Source organism: Elephas maximus, chromosome 6 (genome assembly GCF_024166365.1).
Source record: "Elephas maximus indicus isolate mEleMax1 chromosome 6, mEleMax1 primary haplotype, whole genome shotgun sequence".
Taxonomy (NCBI): Eukaryota; Metazoa; Chordata; class Mammalia; order Proboscidea; family Elephantidae; genus Elephas; species Elephas maximus.
Genome location: NC_064824.1, coordinates 78,148,241 through 78,171,695, shown reverse-complemented (window position 1 = coordinate 78,171,695; position 23,455 = coordinate 78,148,241).

Genomic DNA, 23,455 nt, shown 5'->3' with positions numbered 1-23,455 from the left:
GCAAGTCACCACAGGGTGACAAACTGACAGACAGGTGGGGGCAGTAAACCCTAAGCAGGATAAATACAAAGTAAATCACACAGAGACACATCATAGTCAACCTGCTAAAAAAAAAAATACAAAGATAAAGAAAAAATCTTAAAAGCATCAGAGAATAAAATGTGCATTATATAAGGTGAACAGCAATAAGAATGTTGACTGACTCCTCATTAGAAACAACTGGAGACTATAAGACAATAGAACAATATCTTTCAAGTGACAGAAGAAAAAACTTCAACCTAATATCCAGCAAAAAAAATTCTTCAAAATTCTAAGTGAAATAAAGGCATTTGCACATGATGAAAATCTGAAAAAATATTCATCTTCATTAGACCTGCATTAAAAGGAATGCTAAGAGAATTTCTTTGGACTAAAGGAAAAGATACTCAATAGAAAAAAAAATTACAGATATTAAAAAAAGATATTATATAGAAATATATATGTTCAGATTTTGTTTTTAAAACTATTACTTGTTTAAATAAAAACAGTAACAGTATGTTGGATTTATACCACATATGAAAGTAAAATTTATGATAAGAATAGCACAAAGTGTGAGAAAGAAGTACACTGTTGCAAAGTATTTGTATTGTTGATGAAATAATAGAATTTTTTCTAGAAGATAGTGAAAAGTTAAAGGTGTATATTGTAATCTCTAGAGAAACCACTAAAAGGCACAAAGAGGCACAAATAAAAATCAATAGAGAAGCTAAAATAGAATATTAAATAATTACTTCATTCACCGAAGGGTTATAGAAAGAGAGAAACAGATATAAAAAGCACATAGAAAAAATTAAGTAAACATAACATGGTAGAATTAAACTCAAACATATTAATAATTTCATTAAATTGAAGAGTAGTAAATTCTCCAATTAAAGTTATAGATTGCCAGCCTGGATAAAAAGTTGAGCTCCTATATGCTGTTTAACAGTAATACATTTTAAACATAAAGATACAAATAGCTTGGAAGTAAATGGATAGAAAAAGATATGCCGTGAAAATACTAAACATAAGAAAGCTGGTATGGCTATATTACTATCAGACTCTTCAAAACAAAGACAGTTACTAGAAAAAAGAAACATTTTATAGTAATAAGAAAGAAGCCAATGTGTATGCACCTAATAACACAGCTCCTAAATGCTTGAAGTCAGGGTGAGATAGACAAAACCACAAATATAGTTGGAAATTTTAACACTTCTGTCTCAGTAATCGATAGAGCACACAAACAAAAATCAGAAAGGACATAAAAGATTGAAAAAGCTCTAACAACCACTTGACCTAGTTGACAATTATGAAACACTATAGCCAAAAACAAGGGAATATACATTCTTGTCAATCACATATGAACATTTACCATGACAGACCATACACTGGGCTATGATTGTCTCAATAAATTCCAAGGATTGAAATCATACAGAGTATTTTCTCTGACTACAACAGTATTAAATTAGAAATTAATAGCATTAAGATATAGGGAAAATCCCCAAATAATTGAAAAATAAACAACATATTTGTAAATTATTTGTGATCAGAGAAGACATTACAAGAGAAATTAAAAATACTTAGAACTGAGGCATAATTTAAACACTTTTCAAAATGTGTGGCATGCAGCTTAGAGGTAAATTTGTAACTTCAGATGCTTATATTACAAAAGAAGAAAGGTGTACATTAAATGACCTTTGTTTCCAACTTAAGAAGCTAGAAAAAACAGAGAAAATTAAACCCGGCATAAGTAAAAGTGAAAAAAATAAGAGTTGAAGTAAATGAAATGAAAAAATAGAGAAAAATGAGCAATGCCAAGAATGATTTTTTTTTCTTTAAAGATTAATAAAATTCATAAGTATCTAACAGGACTGAACAAGAAAAGAGATAAAATATAAATTGTCAATATCAGGAATGACAGAGGAGACATAATTACAAACCCCACAGACATTAAAGGACAATGAAGGACTATTATAAATAGTTTTATGCCAGTAAGTTAAGCAACTTAGGTGAAAGAGGCAAATACCTTCAGAGACACAAGTTATAAAAACTAGCATGACAAGATATAGAAAACCTCAGTAGCCTTTTATCTGTTAAAGAAATCAAATTTTTCATATAAAATAAACTTGAAGCATCCTACAGTTTCAAAAAATAAAGAGGAGACATTTCCCAACTCATTGTGTGAAGTCAGAATTACCCTGATATAAGACCAGACAAGGAGGTTCAAGAAGAGAAAATTACAGCCAACTACACACCCACTGGAATGACTAAAACGAAAAACAAAACAAACAAAAAAACCTCTGACAATAAAGGATGTTGGCAAGGAATGGATCAGCTGAAATTTTCATACATTCATGGTGGGAGTATAAAACGGTACAATTACTTTGGAAAATTTAACAGTTTTTTAAAAAGTTAAACATACATTTACTCTATGATCCTGTACCTCTACATGTAGGTATTTATCTAAAAGAAATGAAAACCTTGTTCACTAAATGCCTCGTACAAAAACGTTCGTAGCAGTTTTGTTATAATAGCCAAAAACTGGAATCAGCTGAAATGTCCATTAACAGGAAAATGAATAAACAAATTGTGTTGTATTTATACAACAGACTAAAAAGCATGGATCAATTTTTAAAACTTTATGCTGAATGAAAGAAGCCAGACACAAAATAAGGAATACCACATGATTCCATGTATATTACTTCTAGAAAAAGCAAAACTAATTAAAGGTAACAGAAATTAGAACTGCAGAGGGTGACCAGATACAAGAGAAATTTCTGGAATGATGGAAATAGTTTATATTTTGATAGGGGTTTGGCTTAAACAGGTGTATGTATTTATCAAAACTATACACTTATTTGTACATTTCGCTGTGCATGAGTTATACTTAAATAAATGTAGCTGAAAACAAAAATAATACTTATGACAACTTATTTAAGAATACTTAAAAAATGCTAGTTAAGCTATACTTTTAAAAATTAGAAACAGTATTCAGGCTTAAGCATATTACAAGATAACTGACTTTTTATGTAAGAAAAACTGAACAACTGTCAATGAGATTATTTTAAGCTTTATTTAATTTTTTACCTTAGGTAGTTTTAGAAACTCTGTAATTTCATATTAAGTTGAATTAGGATATTTAAAAGTTTTTTTTTTTTAATTTTCTCTTAGGATTGATTATTAAACTAGTTATTAAAAATGTTTTGAAGCCTAAACAATTCTTTATTTAAAAACCTACAAGTCTCAGTGCTTTTCTTACCAACAGGCCTTACTTTAACCCCATCTTTTGATAAACACATTAAAACAAAAATTAAATCAATCTTATCCTTGCCACAGATCTGTGTGAAACAAGTTTTATTCTCATCAGTCTCATTATAATTTTACTAGTCCCAGATCCCTAATTAATTCATTGTTAAATATAATTAAGAAACTGAAGTAATTCAGTTTAAAAACCTTCGGAAGTTCCAAAGAGCAATTAGAAGGCTTCCTTAACTCTTTGGAAACTGAATATATTGTTTTTTGCTCACCAGAGGAAAAACAGAACTCAATGCCTCCCAATTTCAGTATGTAGCTTTTAGATTTGTCTATTTCTCTGTAAATAAGAAAGATCCTAGATAACAGGATGATCTGAGTTTGCTCTTTTATGCAAATAAATTTATCAATGTTGGGAAAAGATATGCTTCTTTTTTTTTAAGTGTGTTTATTATTATATTTTCATTGTAAAATTAATATATCCTCATGAAAGAAAATCTAAAAGTATCAGAAAAGATGGAAAAATAAGAATAACCGTAGTCTAATGATTCAAATGCAACTATAGTTAACACTGTGGAGTATTTTCTTTCAGGCTACTTTTTAAATGCTTTTTAATAAATATTGGCAACATGTAAAAGAGTATTTATAATATATATCTACAGCATAAAGAGTGGCAATTAAAAGGAACAATTGGGTACCCACCATCCATGTTGAAAAAGTTTGGATATTACTAGCATCTTTGAGGTCCTATATGCCCCATATGATCTCATGTTTCTCTCCATCTCACAGATGATCATTATCCTGAATTTCATGTTTATCATTCCCATGCTTTTATTTATAGCATTATGGCATGTGTCTTTAGTCATTCTACAACATCTCTTAACCTCTTTTTTTTTTTTTTTTTACCTTTTTTTAATTTTTATTGTGCTTTAAGTGAAAGTTTACAAATCAAGTCAGTCTCTCATACAAAAATTTATATACACCTTGCTATATACTCTTAGTTGCTCTCCCCCTAATGGGACAGCACACTCCTCTCCACCCTCTATTTTCATGTCCATTCAGTCAGCTTCTGACCCCCTCGGCCTTATCTCCCCTCCAGACAGGAGCTGCCCACATAGTTTCGTGTGTCTACCTGATCTGAGAAGCTTACTCCTCGCCAGTATCGTTTTCTATCCTCTAGTCCAATCCAATCCCTGTCTGAAGAGTTGGCTTTGGGAATGGTTCCAGTCTTGGGGTAACAGAAGGTCTGGGGACCATGGCCTCTGGGGTCCTTGTAGTCTCGGTCAGACCATTAAGTCTGGTCTTTTCACTGGAGTTCGAAGTCTGCATCCCACTGCTGTCCTGCTCCCTCCTGGGTTCTCTGTTGTGTTCCCTGTCAGGGCAGTCATAGGTTGAAAATTAACCATTTTTAAAGTGTACAATTCAGTGTTGTCGTTAGGTGCTGTTGACCCGGTCCCGACTCATAGCGACCCCATGTACCACAGAACAAAACACTGCCCGGTCCTGCAACATCCTTACAATCATTGTTATGCTTGAGCCCATTCTTGTAGCCACAGTGTCAATCCATCTCATTGAGGGTCTTCCTCTTTTCCTCTGACCTTGTAATTTACCAAGCATGATGTCCTTCTCCAGGGACTGATCCCTCCTGACAATATGCAATCTCACCATCCTTGCGTCTAAGGAGCATTCTGGTTGTACTTCTTCCAAATTCAGTGCCATTTAGCATATTACGATGTTGTACAACCACTGCTTCTATCTAATTCCAAAATATTTTCATAACCCCATTAAAAAACCCCATACTCATTACACAGTCAATCACTATTATCCCCTTCCTCTCAGCCCCTGGTGACCCCCAATCTATTTTTTATGTCTATAGATTTGCCAATTCTGGATATTTATATAAATGGAATCATACAATATGTGGCCTTTTGTGTTTGGCTTCTTTCACTTAGCATAATGTTTTCGAGGCTAACCCATATTGTAGCATGTATCAGTTCTTCATTCCTTTTTATGGTTAAGTAATATTTCATGGCATATATATACCACGTTTTGCTTATTCATTCATCTGTTGATAGACATGTGGGTGTTTCCACCTTTTGGTTATTGTGAATAGTGCTTCTATGAACATTCATGTAGATGTATTTGTTTGAGTGCCTCTTTTCAATTCTTTGGGGTCTATGCCCTGGAGTGGAAATGCTGGGCTATATGGCAATTCTGTTTAACTTTTTGAGGGACCACTAAACTGTTTTCCATAGCAGCTGCATTATTTTTACATCCTCATCAGCAATGTATGAAGGTTCTAATTTCTCCACATCTTTTCCAACACTTGTTTTTTTCCCTTTTTCTTTATTTTTATAGCCATCCTAGTGGAAGCAAAATGTGCTTCTTGGCCATTAGTATATCTTCTTTGGAGAAATGCCCATGCAAGTCCTTTGCCCATTTTTTGATTGGGTTATCTTTTTTTATTGAGTTTTAAAAGTTCTTTATATATTCTGGATACTGGACTCGTACGGGATATATGACTTGCAAGTATTTTCTCCCATTCTGTAGGTTGTCTTTTCATTTTATTGATAAAGTCCTTTGATACACATGAATTTTTTTTTAATTTTGTTGAAGTCTAATTTATCTATTTTGTCTTTTTTTGCTCAAGCTTTTGGTGCCATATCTAAGAATCTATTGCCATATCCAAGGCCATGATTTACCTGTTTGTTTTGTTCTAAGAGTTTTGTAGTTTTAGCTCTTATATATAGGTTATTGATTCATTTTGAGTTAATTTTGAATATGGTGTGAGGTAGAGGTCCAGTTTTTTTAATATGTGACTGTCCACTTGTCCCAGTACCATCTGTTTGAAGAAACTATTCATTCTTCATTTAATGGTGTTGGCACCCTTGTCAAAAATTAATTGACCATCGATTTATGGGTTTATTTCTGACTCTCAGTTCTGTTTCATTGGTCTGTATGTCTGTCCTTTATGCCAGTCCACGCTGCTGTGATCACTATAGCTTTGTAATAAGTTTTGAAATTGGGAAGTGTCTTAACCTCTTTTATGTACTTTCTCTATGTCTTGTTTTGCTACATTCTGAGTAATTTCTTCAGCTATGTCTTCTGACTAATCTAGTTCTCTCTTCAGTTGTGTTTAATAGTCATTTTAATCTGTCCACTATGGTTTTTGTTTCTATTTATTTTTTATTGCTAGAAGTTCTATTTATTTTTCTCAAGTCTGCTTTTTAAAGTAATTTTAATATACTTTTGCTCCTTTCTCATATTTACAATTCTCTCTTTTATTTCCTTAAACATATTAAACTTATTTTCTGTTTCGTGCCTGTCTTAATATGTAAAGCTTTCGCAGATATTATTTTGTTGTCTGTTCCTTCTTGCTCAAACTGTTATATTTTGGGGGGTCTTCTTTTCATTTTTTGTCTAAGTTCATATTCTTTATTTGGACTAATTTTTGAGGCCAGGTTGCTTGTGTGTTTCCACAGGATTTGTGTTTAAATTTGCCAGAAGCTCAGGAACCACTTTCAAACAAAGTTTTGTGGACCACAAATGTAGTGTGGGTTACAGGTCCTAAAACTTAAATAATACATGTTAGTTATAGAAATTTTGACAAATATACTTTTGCAACTTCAAAAGTACAGAGAAGAATATTAGAATATCCCATAAGCTCATAACCCAGGGCTAAGTATTGATAACATTTTGGTGCTTATCTTTCCTATCTTTAATATACATGTGTACATTTAAGTATCTCTGTGTGTTTTTATCTAATCTCCATTATACCATTTTGTAATCTGTTCTTTATTTCTTTACAGCACTTAATGAATGATTTCTAAGGTTATTAAATATACCTGTACAATCCATTTTTTTATGGCTGCATAGTGTTCTTTCACATGAAAGAACCATAATGGCTGGCCATTTGTATTGTTCCTAACTCTTTGCCATTACAAATAACAATGAAATAAGCATGAGAGACTTCTTCTGGTCAGTTCTCTGGGGCAGTGATTTTTTCTTTTTCTCCTATCTCAGAATTGAGATCATTTTCATTTATGGTGTTAGACCGTTATTCTCCTTTCTTATTCTGCCTTGCTCAGCTGAATCTCATTCTGCAGAAACTCGCTTATCTCCTACTGTATTTCCAATTCTTCATCATTAATGGTCCCATTTATAGGACTATATTTTTGTTTTGTTAGCCAAATATATTGACCATTGAGAATTGGTGCCATGAAGGGATATGTAGTTAAATGCAAAAAATAAAAATAAAAAGCCGAAGGAAAAATCTGTTGTCTTTTTCCAGTTCCATATTTTTTAAAATCAATTTTGCTCCTAGATATTGATGATTCTATTAACTATTGATACGACCACCTTGCAAACTATCAAAAGCATTTCTTCCCACCAAGTAAAGGTATTGCCAATCCATTGTGACTGTCTTTGGCAAAGCTGTTGAGACAGCATAGCAGAGCATCAGTTCCTAGTAAAGCCAGTGTTTCTGAATGAAAGCAAGTCATGAATTTGTGAAAAATAACACTGGGCATCAGTCCTTTATCTCTGAGCACTCTTTGTGTCTCCTGCTGCCCTGGGACATCTTTTGAAAAAAGCTCTTTTGGGTAAATCATCTATCAGGACAAAGCAAGAGCAAGTGAAGGTATCATTCTAGGTTGACCCCTGGGAATGAATAAAATATTTAACATAATACAAACTTGAGGAAGGAAGAGTACATGATATTTCCCAAAAGATTTGTGGTCAAAAGAGAACGTTCAAGAGTGTTATTTCTAATAATTCAGTAACAGTGGACTATGTAATACCTTAAGTTATACTAAACCTAAATCATCTGAAAAAGTCAAGTTGTAGAAATCAAATACAAGCAGCTTCATTTCTCCAGTAGAAATGGTTGGCAATCCCATATGAAATCACAGGCTATTTAAGCATCAGGCTTAGTAGTAGAAGGATTACAGATGATATTCTTGGCTAAATTCAATTTTATCTCCCCCAACTGAGTTTTACATCTAGAAAGACTATATTTTACACGTCCTCCTACCCCCACTCCAGAGTAGGCCTCAAATTATCTGTTAGTCGTATCCCAAGCACATATTAAGTGCATGATGTACCTAATATTCAGTCCCATGTACGTTGTTAGTTGCCATCCAGTCGGTCCCGACTCATGACGACCCTATATGTGCATAGTGGAGCTACTCCATGGGGTTTTTCCAAGGTTATGACCTTTTGGAAGCAACTTGCCAGGCCTGCCTTTTGAGGTGTCTGTGGGTGGGTTTGAACTGCCAATCTTTTGGCTAGTAGTCAAATGCTTAACTCTTTGCACCACCCAGCAACTCCAGTCCCATGTTATATATAGCAATGATACATGTACATATATGTATATGTGTGTGTGTGTGTGTGTGTGTGTATATATAAAACAATGTGAGTTGGAATCGATTCGACGGCAATGGCTTTTTTGGTTTATATAGTATAAAAAAAAAAAAAACCCACTGCTGCTGAGTCTATTCCAACTCATAGTTATCCTACAGGACAGAGTAGAACGGTCCCATGGAGTTTCCAGGGGTGTAAATCTTTACAGAAGCAGACTGCCACATCTTTCTTCCATGGAGCAGCTGGTGGGTTCAAACCGCTGAACTTTATTGGTCAGCAGTGCTTTAACTACTGCACCACCAGGGTTCCTTTGTATGTATATAATATATAATCCAGGAAGCCTTCTTGGTGAGCAGGCTGAGCACTGAACCATGGAGTAGACAGTAGCTGGACCTTCTGGAAATTGTTGCTGTGACAGGAAGTCACAGTAGAGCACTGCCTTCCATCTGCAGCAGTCTAGATATTTCTCAGCCTCATCACTAGTATCGACTCTTAGACTGTGACAATTCCCTGACCTGGGATGGGAAATTAACTCATATATATATAATATATGGAGCCCTGGTGGTACAATGGTTAAGTCCTTGGCTGCTAACCAAAAGGCCAGTGTTTAAACCCACCAGCTGCTCAGCAGGAGAAAGATGTGGCAGTCTGCTTCCATAAAGATTGCAGCTTTGCAATTACTGGCAAGAATCAAAAACACAGAAAATTACAAATGTTAGAGGGGCTGTGGGGAGACTGGAACTCTTATGCATTGCTGGTGGGAATCCAAAATGATACAACCATTTTGGAAAATGATATGGCACTTCCTTAGAAAGCTAGAAATAGAAATGCCATATGATCCAGCAATCCCACTCCTAGGAATATACCCTAGAGAAATAAAAGTCATTACAAGAACAGACATATGCACACCCATGTTCTTTGCAGCATTGTTCACAACAGCAAAAAGATGGAAACAACCTGGATGACCATCAACAGATAAATGGATAAACTTTGATATATACGCACAATAGAGTACTATGCAACATTAAAAAAAATTTTTTTTTTTTTTGAGAACAATGATAAATCTGCAAAGCATCTCACAGCATGTATGAACCTGGAGGGCATTATGCTGAGTGAAATAAGTCAATCACAAAAGGACAAATATTGTATGAGACCACTACAAAAACTCATGAAAATGTTTACACACAAAAAGAAACAATCTTTGACAGTTGTGAGGGAAGGGAAGAGTGGGGATGGAAAAACACTAACTAGACAATAGGTAAGGGATAACTTTGGTGAAGGGTAAGACAGTACACAATACTGGGGAAGCCAGCACAATTTGTACAAGGCAAGGTCATGGAAGCTCCATAGACACATCCAAACTCCCTAAGCGACTGAATTGCTGGGTTGAGGGCTGTGGGGACCATGGTCTCGGGGAACATCTAGCTCAGTTGGCATAACATAGTTTATAAAGAAAATGTTCTACATTCCACTTTGGTGAATAGCATCTAGGGTCTTACAAGCCTGTGAGCAACCATCTCAGATACTCCACTGGCTTCACCCATTTGGGAGCAAGGAAGAATGTAGAAAACTAAAGATACAAGGGAAAGATTAGTCCAAAGTACTAATAGACTGTGTCTACCACGGCCTCCGCCAGACTGAGCCCGCTACAACTAGATGGTGCCCAGCTACCACCACTGACTGCTCTTACAGGGATCACAATAGAGGGTCCCAGACAGAGCTGGAGAAAAACGTGGAACAAAATTTTAACTCACAGAAAAAGACCAGACTTACTGGCCTGACAGAGACTGGTGAAACCCTGAGAGTATGGTCCCTGGACACCCTTTCAGCTCAGTAATGAAGTCACTCCTGAAGTTCACTCTTCAGCCAAAGATGAGACAAGCACTCAATTAAAAAATGGGCAAAGGAAATAAACAGACATGTCGCCAAAGAAGACATTCAAGCTGCCAACAGACACATGAGGAAACGCTCACAATCTCTAGCCATTAGAGAAATGCAAATCAAAACCACAGTGAGATACCATCCTACCCCGGCATTACTGGCATGAGTCAATAAAGCGGGAAATAACAAATGTTGGAGAGGCTGTGAAGAGATCAGTCCTCTTATGCACTGCTGGAGGGAATGTAAAATGATACAACCATTTTGGAAAATAATATGGCACTTCCTTAGAAAGCTAGAAATAGAAATATCATATGATCCAGTAATTCCACTCCTAGAGAAATAAGAGCTGTCACATGAATAGACATACCACACCCAGGTTCATTGTGGCATTGTTCACAATAGCAAAAAGATGGAAACAACCTAGATGCCCATCAACAGATGAATGGATAAACAAACTGTGTTACATACACACAATGGAGTATTATCCAACGATAAAGAACAACGATAAATCTGTGAAGCATCTCATAGCATGGATGAACCTAGAGGACATTGTACTGAGTGAAATAAGTCAATCACAAAAGGACAAATATTGTATGAGACCACTACTGCAAAAACTCATGAAAAGGTTTAGATACAAAAAGAAACAGTTTTTGATGATTACGAGGGAGGGGAAGGGTAGGGATGGAAAAACACTTAATAGATAAGTGGAAACTTGGTGAAGGGTAAGACAGTACAGAATACTGAGGAAGCCAGCCCAACCTGTACAAGGCAAGGTCATGGTAGCTCCGTAGACACATCCAAACTCCCTGATAGGTGGGATAGCTGGGCTGAGGGCTGTGGGGACCATGATCTCAGGAGACATCTAGCTCAATTAGCATAACAACTAGATGGTGCCCGGCTACCACCACTGACTGCTCTGACAGGGTTCACAATAGGGGGTCTTAGTCAGAGCTGGAGAAAAATGTAGAAACAAATGTAGAAAAAAATTCTAACCCAAAAAAGAAAGACCAGACTCACTGGCCTGACAGAGATCAGAGAAACCCTGAAAGTAAGGCGCCCGGATACTTTTTAGCTCAGTAATGAGGTTATTCCTGAGGTTCACCCTTCAGCCAAAGATTGAACAGGTCCATGAACAAGACAAGACTAAAGGGGCGCACCAGCCCTGAGGCAGGGACTGGAAGGCAGGAGGGAACAGGAAAGCTGGTAATAGGGAACCCAATGTTGAGAAGAGAGAGTGTTGACATGTCATGGGGTTGTTAATCAATGTCATAGAACAATGTGCGTACTGTTTGATGATAAAATAGTTCCGTAAACCTTCACCTAAAGTACAACAAAAAATCAAATAAAAAAAACAAAAACAAAGTTGAGACGGGCCCATAAACAAAACGAGGCTAAATGGGCACACTAGCCCAGGGGCAAGGACTAGAAGGCAGGAGGGGACTGGAAAGCTGTAATAGGGAACCCAAGGTCAAGAAGGGAGAGTGTTGACATGAAGTGGGATTGTTCACCAATGTCATGAAACATTATGTGTACTAACTGTTTAATGAGAAGCCAGTTTGTTCTGTAAATCTTCATCTAAAGTACAATTAAAAAAAAAAAAAGAAAGAAAGAAATAAAAGATTGCAGCCTTGGAAACTGTGGGGCAGTTCTACTCTGACCTGTATGGTCACTCTGAGTTGGAATCGACTTGACGGCAACAGGATTTGGTTTTTCTTTGGAGTACATATGTATATACCTATACCACATGTATATAGTGTATAATAATGATGTATATTCTACTCAACCACTTCTTATTCACTCTTTACCCAGAAGCAAAAATTATTTTGCTAATATCACTTATCCTAACCAAGTCTTAATGTAACAGCATAGTACATGATAAGAAGAACACAGATATAATTTAGATAATTTTGACTCGAATTCCAGATAGGCACTAGTTATCTTTGGGACTTTGGTCAAATTATTTACCTTTCTCCCCTTTTCTCATTTGTGAAATGGGCAGGATGAAGCTTGCTTCACAGGTCCCCTCCATTAAATGAGACGATATGTGTAAAGTCCTTAGCACAATAGCTAGGATAAGTGTGGAGTCCCTGGGTGGTACAAAAGGTTAAAGTGTTCAGCCACTAGCTGAAAGGTTGAGGTTCAAGTCCACCCAGAGGTACCTCAGAAGAAAGGCCTGGCAACCTATGTTTGAAAAACCAGCCACTGAAAACTCTATGGAGCACAGCTCTATGCTCACACACATGGGGTCTCCGTGAGTCAGAGACGACTCTACAACAACTGGTTTTTAGCATGAGTGTGCTAAATGCTTTATTAGGCATCGAGACCCATTTTAAATGATCACTGTCAATTCAATTTGTCTAGTACTTTTGGCGTATTTAAGAGATAGTGGGTTAGTAAATTTTTTTATGGCACACATTAGCGTGACTCTGCCTTCACAAAATTTTCATCCTGGTTGAGAAATAAGTTTTATGTGCTTTAAACATGTAAATAACCACATGAGGGAGTATATAATCAAAATACAGCATACATGACAAAGCCTTTGATTTAGGAAAGAGATTGCAGTGGGCTGGAGTAGTGGGCAGGTCTTTTGAAGGAGATAGGACTCAAGACCCTCAAAGACATAGAAGAATGAGTAATAACTTAGGCTTTGGAGTCACCTAGATCTGATTTGAATTAGTGTTTTAGTCCTAACTGCATAATTTAGGACAAATTATTGAGTGACCCAATGCAACATAATGAGCACCTAGCCATTGAGTTTTTGGGAATGTTAAATGAGTTTTAGATTGATTAGTACAAATTTGGAGCCCTGGTGGTGCAGTGGCTAAGAGCTTGGCTGTTAACCAAAAGACCAGCAGTTTGAATCTACCAGCTGCTCCTTGGAAACCCAATGGGACAGTTCTACTCTCTCCTACAGGGTCACTATGAGTAAGAACTGACGGGACAGCAACAGGTTTGGGGTTTTTTGTTTTTTTTGGTTTAGTACAATTTTTGGCCTGTGGTGAGTGCTGTACAAGTGTGGTTGTAGTGGTAGAAAATGCTATAAATGAAACAGGGATGAGAATGGACATAGGAGAAACACAAGGATTAAATTTTAATGTCTTTCTGTGTTGTTACTTATATACTTGATATGGCTTCAAAGGAGCTTAATAAATACCGTTTGAGGATTGTGATGATCATACTTTACTTGCTATTCTTTACTGAACTTTTTAATAAAATACCAAGGAGCTTTGAGGCTATTTAAATTATTAAATTTAAGTAAGTTTCAGAGCCAAAAGACACTCATGCATCATTTTATTTCGTTTTAGGGTAAACAATTTTTTTAAAAAACCTTCTCTACCATAATGTTAACTTAAAAACCAATTTGTTCTCTAAAGCTCTGTTTCTATTAATAATTTTACTTTATTCCATTCCCCTTAGATATGTTTGCATTTTTGGTAATTTTGTCTCTTTCTTTTATGAAATTATATTTGTTGCTCTCATAATAACAAATCTACGATTGAATACAAAACGTAAAAAGCCATCAACAATGAAGTGATTAATATACCTACAAGAGAACCATGATTGAATTAGAGGCATTTACATCTCTGATGAATAATCCAGAGGCAAATATGTTAAATAATAAAAATTTATTTTAGTTCTCTATTAAATTATTGAAAATCCAAATGGTAAATTTTAGTATATTATAAGGCTTGAATATTCATTACATTCCTTCTACTTTTGTTTTTTTCCCTCATTTGACAAAAATATCATTTTCTTTACCCTGAATATACCAAATATCAAAAAGATGCATTTTTGAAAGGAATAATTTCATGATCAGAACTAAGGGCATGTTCTTTTAAAAGTTACTTGATTCTTCTTTTAAGATTTTGAATAATATCAGTATTTACCCTGTAAATACTTTGGCGCAGGATCGGGCAGTGTTCCGTTCTATTGTGCATAGGGTTGCTACGAGTCGGAACTGACTCAATGGCACCTAACAACGACAGTATTTACTCCCTATCTTCGTTATCTAGTACTATTATAACAGAAATACCTCAGGTGAACGACTTTAACAAGGAGAAATTTACTCTCACAGTCTAGGAGGCTAGAAGTCCAAATTCAGGGTTCTAGCTCTGGGGGAAGGCTTTCTCTCTCTGTTGGCTGTGGAAGAAGGTCCTTGTCATCAATCTTCCCTATTCCAGGAGCTTCTCAGCTCAGGGACCCTGAGTCCAAAGGTCGAGCTATTCTCCTGGCTCTGGTCTCTTGTGCTATGAGGTTCCTCTGTCTCTTTGCTGGCTTCTCTCTTTTACATCTCCAAAGAGATTGACTTAAGACACAACCTAATCTTATAGATTGAGTCCTGCTTAATTAACATAACTGCCTCTAATCCTGCCTCGTTAACATCATAGAGGTAGGATTTACAACACTTGGGAAAATCACATCAGATGAAAAAATGGTGAATAATCACACAATACTGGGAATCACACCCTGGCCAAGTTGACACAAATTTTTAGAGGACACAATTCAATCCATAACACTGCCCAATTAAGAAAACTATTTTCGAAACTGAGAAAGTGGTACTTGATTAGATGAAAGGAAATTCATCCAGAAGACATAAAACAATGAGTGTGAGTCAAGGTTAAGATTTAGCACAGATGACTTTGGTAAAGGGTAAGACAGTACACAATACTGGGGAAGCCAGCACAACTTGTACAGGGCAAGGTCATGGAAGCTCCACAGATACCTTCTAACTCCCTGAGGGACTGGGTTACTGGGCTGAGGGCTGTGGGGACCATGGTCTTGGGGAATATCTAGTTCAACTGGCATAACATACTATATAAAGAAAATGTTCTACATTCTATTTTGGTGAGTAGCATCTAGGGTCTTAAAAGCCTGTGAGCAGCCATCTAGGATACTCCGCTGGTCTTACCCCTTCAGGAGAAAGGAAGAGTGAAGAAAACTAAAGGTATAAGGGAAAGATTAGTCCAAAGGACTAACGGACCACATCTACCATGGCCTCCATCAAACTGAGTCCACTACAGCTAGATGGTGCCCGGCTACCACCACTGACTGCTCTGACAAGGATCACAATAGGGGGTTCCGGACAGAGCTGGAGAAAAACGTAGAACAAAATTCTAACTCCAAATGAAAGACCAGACTTACTGGCCTGACAGAGACTGGAGAATTCCTGAGAGTATGGCCCCCAGACACACTTTTGGCTCAGTAATGAAGTCACTCCTGAGGTTCACCCTTCAGCCAAAGATCAGACAGGCCCATAAAACAAAACGAGACTAAAGGGGCACACCAGCTCAGGGGCAAGGGCGAGAAGGCAGGAGGGGACAGGAAAGCTGGTAACAGGGAACCCAATGTTGAGAAGGGAGAATGTTGACATGTCGTGGAGTTGTTAACCAATGCCATAAAACAATATGCGTACAAACTGTTTAATGAGAAACTAGTTTGTTCTGTAAACCTTCATCTAAAGTACAATTTTAAAAAAAAGATTTAACACAGATGAAGGGAAATAAATCAGTCACAGGCAAGGCTGGAGCTCAGGGCTTTGTATAAGAGAGGTTAAAGAAAAAAGATTAAGAGAGTGTGCAGGGGGGCAGCTTACTGAGCAAGATAAAGCGAGCCTCCTTGGTAAGCAGAGTCAGCATTGAGCCATGGAGTAGTCAGTAGCTGGACCTTGTGAGGGTTGTTGCTGTGACAGAAAGTCACACTGAAGCCCTGCCTTTCATCTGAGGCATCTTATAAATATTCATCACTAATATCAACTTTTAAACCCTGACTGTTCCCTGACCTGGGATGGGATGTTCACTCTCCGAGAAGAAAATCTTTTGATTTCAGGGTGGGCGTGGGTTCTTTTAATCTAAGGAGTCCAGTTTTTTATGGACTCAGTGCTTGCGGGGGAATTTTCTTTCTCTGGGGGAGGCCCTTTTAGGTAATAGTTGTGTCCTTGGATTTGACATTGACAATTGTTTCTACAATCCTGGCTCTAAAATACGCCTTAGTAATTCATTAGACACACACAGAGAAATATTATTCTTGTAGATCACTAGGACTACATTCATTGAATTTCTGTTGTAAAGTATTAAATGCTTAGTCAGTCAATCTTTACTGAGCACACACTGAGTATCTGGCACTATATTAGATGCTGTAGGCAGACAGAGAAGATACAGTAGATGGAGAGTATGGCTGAGTCTAATTGTGATACAGGAAAAATATATGTAAAAGATAACAGTCCTTGAAATGAAACATGCTGTTGTTAGGTGCTGTTGAGTTCCTTCTGACTCATAGTGTCCCTATGGACAACAGAATGAACTCATAGCGACCCCATGGACAATAGAACGAAACACGGCCCAGTCCCGAGCCATTCTCACAATCCTTGCTATGTTTGAGCCTATTTTTGCATCCACTGTGTCAGTCCATCTCGTTGAGGGTCTTCCTCTTTTTTGCTGACCCTCTACTCTTTACCAAGCATGATGTCCTTCTCCAGGGACTGGTCCCTCCTGATAACATGTACAATGTATGTAAGATCAAGTCACACAATCCTCACGGCTAAGGGGCATTCCAGCTGTACTTATTCCAAGACAAATTTGTTTGTGCTTCTGACGGTCCATGGAATATTCAATATTCTTCACCAATATCATAATTCAAAGGCATCAATTCTTTGTCAGCCTTCCTTATTCATTGTCCAGCTTTCACATGCATGTGAACCAAATGAAATTACCATGGCTTGGGTCGGGGTACCTTACTCCTCAAAGCGACATTTTTGCTTTTTAACACTTTAAGAGGTCTTTTGCAGCAGATTTGCACAATGCAGTATGTTGTTTGATTTCCTGACTGCTGCTTCCATGGATGTTGATCGCAGATCCAAGTAAAATGAAATCCTTAACAACTTCAATCTCTTCCATTTTTATCATGATGTGTCTTATTGGTCCTGTTGTGAGAATTTTTGTGTTCTTTATGTTGAGGTGTGATCCATACTGAAGGCTGTGGTCTTTGATCTTTACCAGTAAGTGCTTCAAGTCTTCTTCGCTTTCAGTAAGCAAGGTTGTGTCATCTGCATAACACAGGTTGTTGATAAGTCTTCCTCCAATCCTGATGCCCTATTCTTCTTTATACAGTTGAGTTTCTAGGATTATTTGCTCAGCATACAGATTGAATAAGTGTGGTGGAAGGATACAACCCTAACGAACACCTTTCCTGGTTCTAAACCATGCAGTATCCCCTTGTTCTGTCTGAATGACCGCCTCTTTGTCTATGGATGAGCACAATTAAGTGTTCTGGAATACCCATTCTGAGCAATGTTATTCATTATTTGTTATAGTCAATAAAACAGAGGTAAACATCTTTCTGGTATTCTCTGCTTTCAGCCAGGATCCATCCGACATCAGCAATGATAGCCCTTGTTCCACATCCTCTTCTCAATCCAGATTGAATTTCTGCCAGTTACCCGTACTGTTGCAAATGTTTTCGAATTATCTTCAGCAAAATTTTACTTGCTTGTGGTATTACTGATATGGTTTGATAATTTCTGCATTCTGTTGGATCAGCTTTCTTTGGAATGGGCACAAATATGGATCTCTTCCAGCTGGCTAGCCTAGTAGCTGTCTTCCAAATTTCTTGTCATAGACGAGTGAGCACTTCCAGCGTTGCATCTGTTTCTTGAAATGCCTTAATTGGTATTCTGTCAATCCCTGGAGCTTTGTTTTTTGTCAATGTCTTCAGTGCAGCTTGGACTTCTTCTTTCAATACCATCAATTCTTGATCATATAGTACTTCCTGAAATGGTTGAATGTTGACCAATTCTTTTTGGCATAGTGACTCTGTGTATTCCTTTCATCTTGTTTTGATTCTTCCTCCGTCATCTAATATTTTCCCCATAGAATCCTTCACTATTTCAGCTTGAGGCTCGAATTTTTCCTTCAGTTATTTCAGCTTGAGAAATGCACAGCATGTTCTTCCCTTTTGGTTTTCTAACTTCAGGACTTTGTATGTGTCATTATAACACTTTACTTTGTCTTCTGAAGCTGCCCTTTGAAATCTTCTGTTCAGCTCTTTTACTTCATTTCTTTTTAGGTACTCTTTGTTCAAGAGAAATTTTCAGAGTCTCTCGGGACATCCATTTTGGTCTTTTCTTTCTTTCCTATCCTTTAAATGACCTTTTACTTTCTTTATGTATGATATCCTAGTTGACATCCCACAACTTGTCTGGTCTTTGGTCATCAGTGTTCAACATGTCAAATCTATTTTTGAGATGGTCTCTAAATTCAGATGGGATATCCTCAAGGTCGTACTTTGGCACTCATGGACTTGTTTTAGTTTTCTTCGGCTTCAACTTGAACTTGCACTTGAGCAATTGATGGTCTGTTCTGAAGTTGGCCTCTGGCCTTTTTCCTCACAGATGATATAGAGTGTTTCCATTGTCTCTTTTCACAAATGTAGTCAATTTGATTCCTGTGTTTTATACCCAGTGAGGTCCAGTTGCCGTTTATGTTGTTGAAAAAAGGTATTTGCAATGTAGAAGTTGCAAAATTCTATCATAGGATCTCTGGGATCATTTCTATCAAGGCCATATCTTCCAACTACCGATTCTTCTTTGTTTCCAACTTTCACATTCCAATCACCAGTAATTATCAATGCATCCTGATTGGATGTTCAATCAATTTCAGACTGCAGAAGTTAGTAGAAATCTTCAGTTTTGGTAGCATTAGCTGCTGGTGTGTAGATTTGAATAATAGTCATATTAACTTGTCTTCCTTGTAGGCATATGGATATCTTCCTATCACTGACAGCCTTGTTCTTCAGGATAGATCTTGAAATGTTCTTTTTGACAGTAAATGTGATGCTACTCCTCTTCAATTTGTCATTTCCGGCATAGCAGACCATAGGATTTTGTAATTCAGAATGGCTAAAGCAGTCCATTTCAGCTCACTGTTGCCTAGGATATTGATCTTTATGCTTTCCATTTCATTTTTGACAGCTTCCAATGTTCCGAGATTCATACTTCATACATTCCATGTTCTGAACATTAATGGATATTTGCAACTGTCTCTTCTCATTTTTAGTTGTGCCACATCAGCAAATGAAGGTCCTGAAAGCTTGACTCCATCCCAGTAAGGTCAACTCTACTTTGAGGAGGCAGCTCTTCCCCAGTAGTATTTTGAGTGCCTTCCACTTTAGGGGCTCATCTTACAGCACTATATCAGACGTTTCACTGCTATTGATAAGGTTTTCACTACCCAATTTTTTTAGAAGTAGATTGCCCAGTCTTCCTTCCTAGTCTGAGTCTAGAAGCGCTGCTCAAACCTGTCCACCACAGGTGACCCTACTGCTGTTTGAAATACTGGTGGTATAGCTTCCTGCATCAGCAATGCACAAGCCACACAGTATGACATACTGACAGACAGACTGGTGGTGGAAATGAAATATATAAATGTAAAAATTAATATAGCATACTTGTGTACTCACTGTTATCTACCAATGATCAGAGATATCACCCATTTAACAAATATTTGTCACATACATACAATGTGGAGGAGCCTAGAATAGTGCTATGATATCATAAAGCCTGAATATATTACAACCTACCCTTAGATTGCTTGTAACCTAGAAATAGTTATGAAAAATAGACAAGCAACTATAATACTTGTGATGTGCCATGTAACTGGTACAGATATCAGATTGCTACAACTAAGAAAAGTGTTATTGGAAGAGGTGATACTTGTGTTGTTCCTTAAAAGATGAAGAAGATGCAAAGGGGGAGGGGCAGGTACAGAGGAATTGCAGGTAGAAGAAAAACTCATAGTGAAGGACAAAAGCATAGACTATCTTTATGAATTATCTAACCCTGTGTAACAAATCAGGAGCCCTGGTAGCACAATGGTTGAAGTGATTGACTGCTAATCAAAAGGCTGATGGTTCGAGACCACCAGTGGCTCTATGAGGGGAAGATATGGTTGTCTGCTTCCATAGACATTTACAGCCTTGGAAACCCCATGGGGTCACTATGAGTTGGAAATCGACTCGACGGCAGTGGGTGGTCGTGGTGTAACAAATTGTACCAAAACTTACTTGCTTAAAACTACAATGATCATTTATTATCTCTCATGGTGTCTGTGAATGAGGAATTTGGGGTTGGTTTGACTGGCCATTTCTGGCTTAAGATCTCTCATCAGATTGCAGTGAAATGTTGGCCAAAGCAGCAGTCATCTGAAGGTTTGATTGGGGCTGGAGGATTTGCTTCCAAGACGACCACTCATGGGGCTGGTAAGTTGGTGCTGGCTATAGCCAGGACCTTGGTCCCTTTTTAGGTAGTCTCTCAATGGGCCATTTTAGCATCCTCATATCATTTGGCTGGCTGATGAGGAGTCTAAGAGACCCAGGTGGAAGCTGTGATGCCTTCTGTGACATCAGAAGTCTTCCACCATCTCTTCTGCTATATTCCATTGGTCACATAGGCTGGTACTGATTTAATATGGGAGGGGACAATATAAGGGCCTGAAGACCAGAAGGCGAGGATCATTGGGTACCATCCTGGAGACTGGATACAACACTATCCAAAATGATGACAATTTAAAAATAATATATTATAAAATCTATTAAGAAAACATTCTGCATCCCACTTTGAAGAGTGGCGTCTGGGGTCTTAAACACTAGCAAGCAGCCATCTAAGATGCATCAATTGGTCTCAACCCACATGAAGCAAAGGAGAATGAAGAACACCAAGGACACAAGGTGATTACGAGCCCAAGAGATAGAAAGAGCCACATGAACCAGTGACTACATCATCCTGAGATCAGAAGAACTAGAAGGTGCCTGGCTACAACCGATGACTGCCCTGACAGGGAACACAGCAGAGAATCCTTGAGGGAGCAGGAGAGCAGTGGGATGCAGACCCCAATTCTCATAAGTCCAGACTTAATGGTCTGACTGTGACTAGAAGGACCCTGGTGGTCATGGCCCCCAGACCTTCTGTTGGCCCAGGACAGGAACCATTCCTGAAGCCAACTCTTCAGCCATGGATTGGACTGAAAAATGGGTTGGAGAGGGATGCTGGTGAGTAATGAGCTTCTTGGATCAGGTGGATACTTGAGACTATGTTGGGATCTCCTGCCTGGAGGGGAGATGAGAGGGTGGAGGGGGTTAGAAGCTGGCAAAATAGACACGAAAAGAGAGAGTGGAGGGAGACAGCGGGCTGTCTTATTAGGGGGAGAGTAATTGGGAGTATGTAGCAAGGTGTATATAAGTTTTTATGTGAGAGACTGACTTGATTTGTAAACTTTCACTTAAAGCACAATAAAAATTATTAAAAAAAAAAATATAGTTGATTTTGGAAACATTTACAGATCTCTGTGAGAACATTTACTTACCTACCTTCCGAACTATAATGTGAATTCCTTGATGGCAAAAAAGTGTCTTTTATTTCTGTACCTAGAACAGAGTATCAAGAGCAGTGCTTGATAGATAATAGAAACTTAATGCATGTTTCTTTTTTGTTTTTATTGCACTTTAAGTGAAAGTTTACAATTCAAGTCAGTTTCTCATACAAAATCTTATACACACATTGTTTTGTGACCCTAGTTGCTCTCCCTACAACATGATAGCACACTCTTTCTCTCCACCCTGTATTTCCTGTGTCCATTCAACCAGCTCCTATCCATCTCTGCCTTCTCATCTCACCTCCAGACAGGAGCAGCCCACATAGTCTCATGTGTCTACTTGAGCTAAGAAGCACACTTCTCACCAGTATCATTTTATGTCTAATAGTCCAGTCTAACCTTTGAAAAGTTAGCTTCAAGAATGGTTTTGGTTTTGGGCTAACAGAGAGTCTGGGGTCCCTCTAGTCTTAGTCAGACCATTAAGTCTGGTCTTTTTACTAGAATTTAATGGCCACATCCCGCTTTTCTCCTGCTCTTTTCAGGGGTTCTCTGTTTTGTTTCCTGTCAGGGCGGTCATTGGTGGTAGCTGGGCACCATCCAATTCTCCTGATCTCAGGCTGATGGAGTCTCTGGCTTACTTGGCCCTTTTCTTCTCTTAGGCTCATATTTTCCTTCTGTCTTTGGTGCTCTTCATTATCCTTTAACACATGTTTCTTGAAAAAGTGAATGAATAAATGAATGAATGAATATGGGTGAATATGATATAAGAGATAAGTTAAAATATCAAAACCATAGAGTGAAGTCTTGATTCAGGATAATGTAGGAAGCTACACAAAAGTCAGATTCTACATGGAATCTAGAAGAGAAAGTAGGGTGGATAATAAAAATTGTAGGTGCTGTCCAGTATTAGCCGTGACTTCATCTGGAAGACATGACTATTCCAATCACTTGAGAAGTGCACTTTATGGTATAGACTGGAAGCGGGGTGGCTGGGCCAGTGGATGAAATAGGTCTCAGAACAACCATAGATTTCAGACTATCAAGACAAATCTCTGAATCGCATCTCTGTGTTAACCTCACCCTGAACATTGCCAAAGGGATCACTGCATGGAGACCATTACTGTGACAGATTGCTACTTTACATCTTAGAAGGCCTTTAATGGAAATGGCAGAGAATTTGGAGTGCATTATTCATTATATTATTTGTTCTTTGACTATGACCTGGCCAGTTGTACTGAAATCTCAGGTAGACCCATAGCTCAACAAGAAAATTAGGAGATTATATAACCGTGATACATCAAGAAATCCTGGACCAGGAACCTGGACATTAGGTCCAGATGACATAGTTTGCTGGGTCTATGCAGTCCCCATCCACTCTATCCTCTTTTTATACATCTTTTGGGATCTTCTAACCTGGTTGATTCCTCACCCTGCCTGGGCTGCCAAGACTAAATTTTGGGAGAAAGCCCATTCACACCATCATGTATTCTTCATCTTGAGGATGCCCTTTGCACAACTTGTTTGTTGGTTGTGCAATAAAACACAGAGAAATCCATACAGGGCTGAGTCAGCCTTTGGCT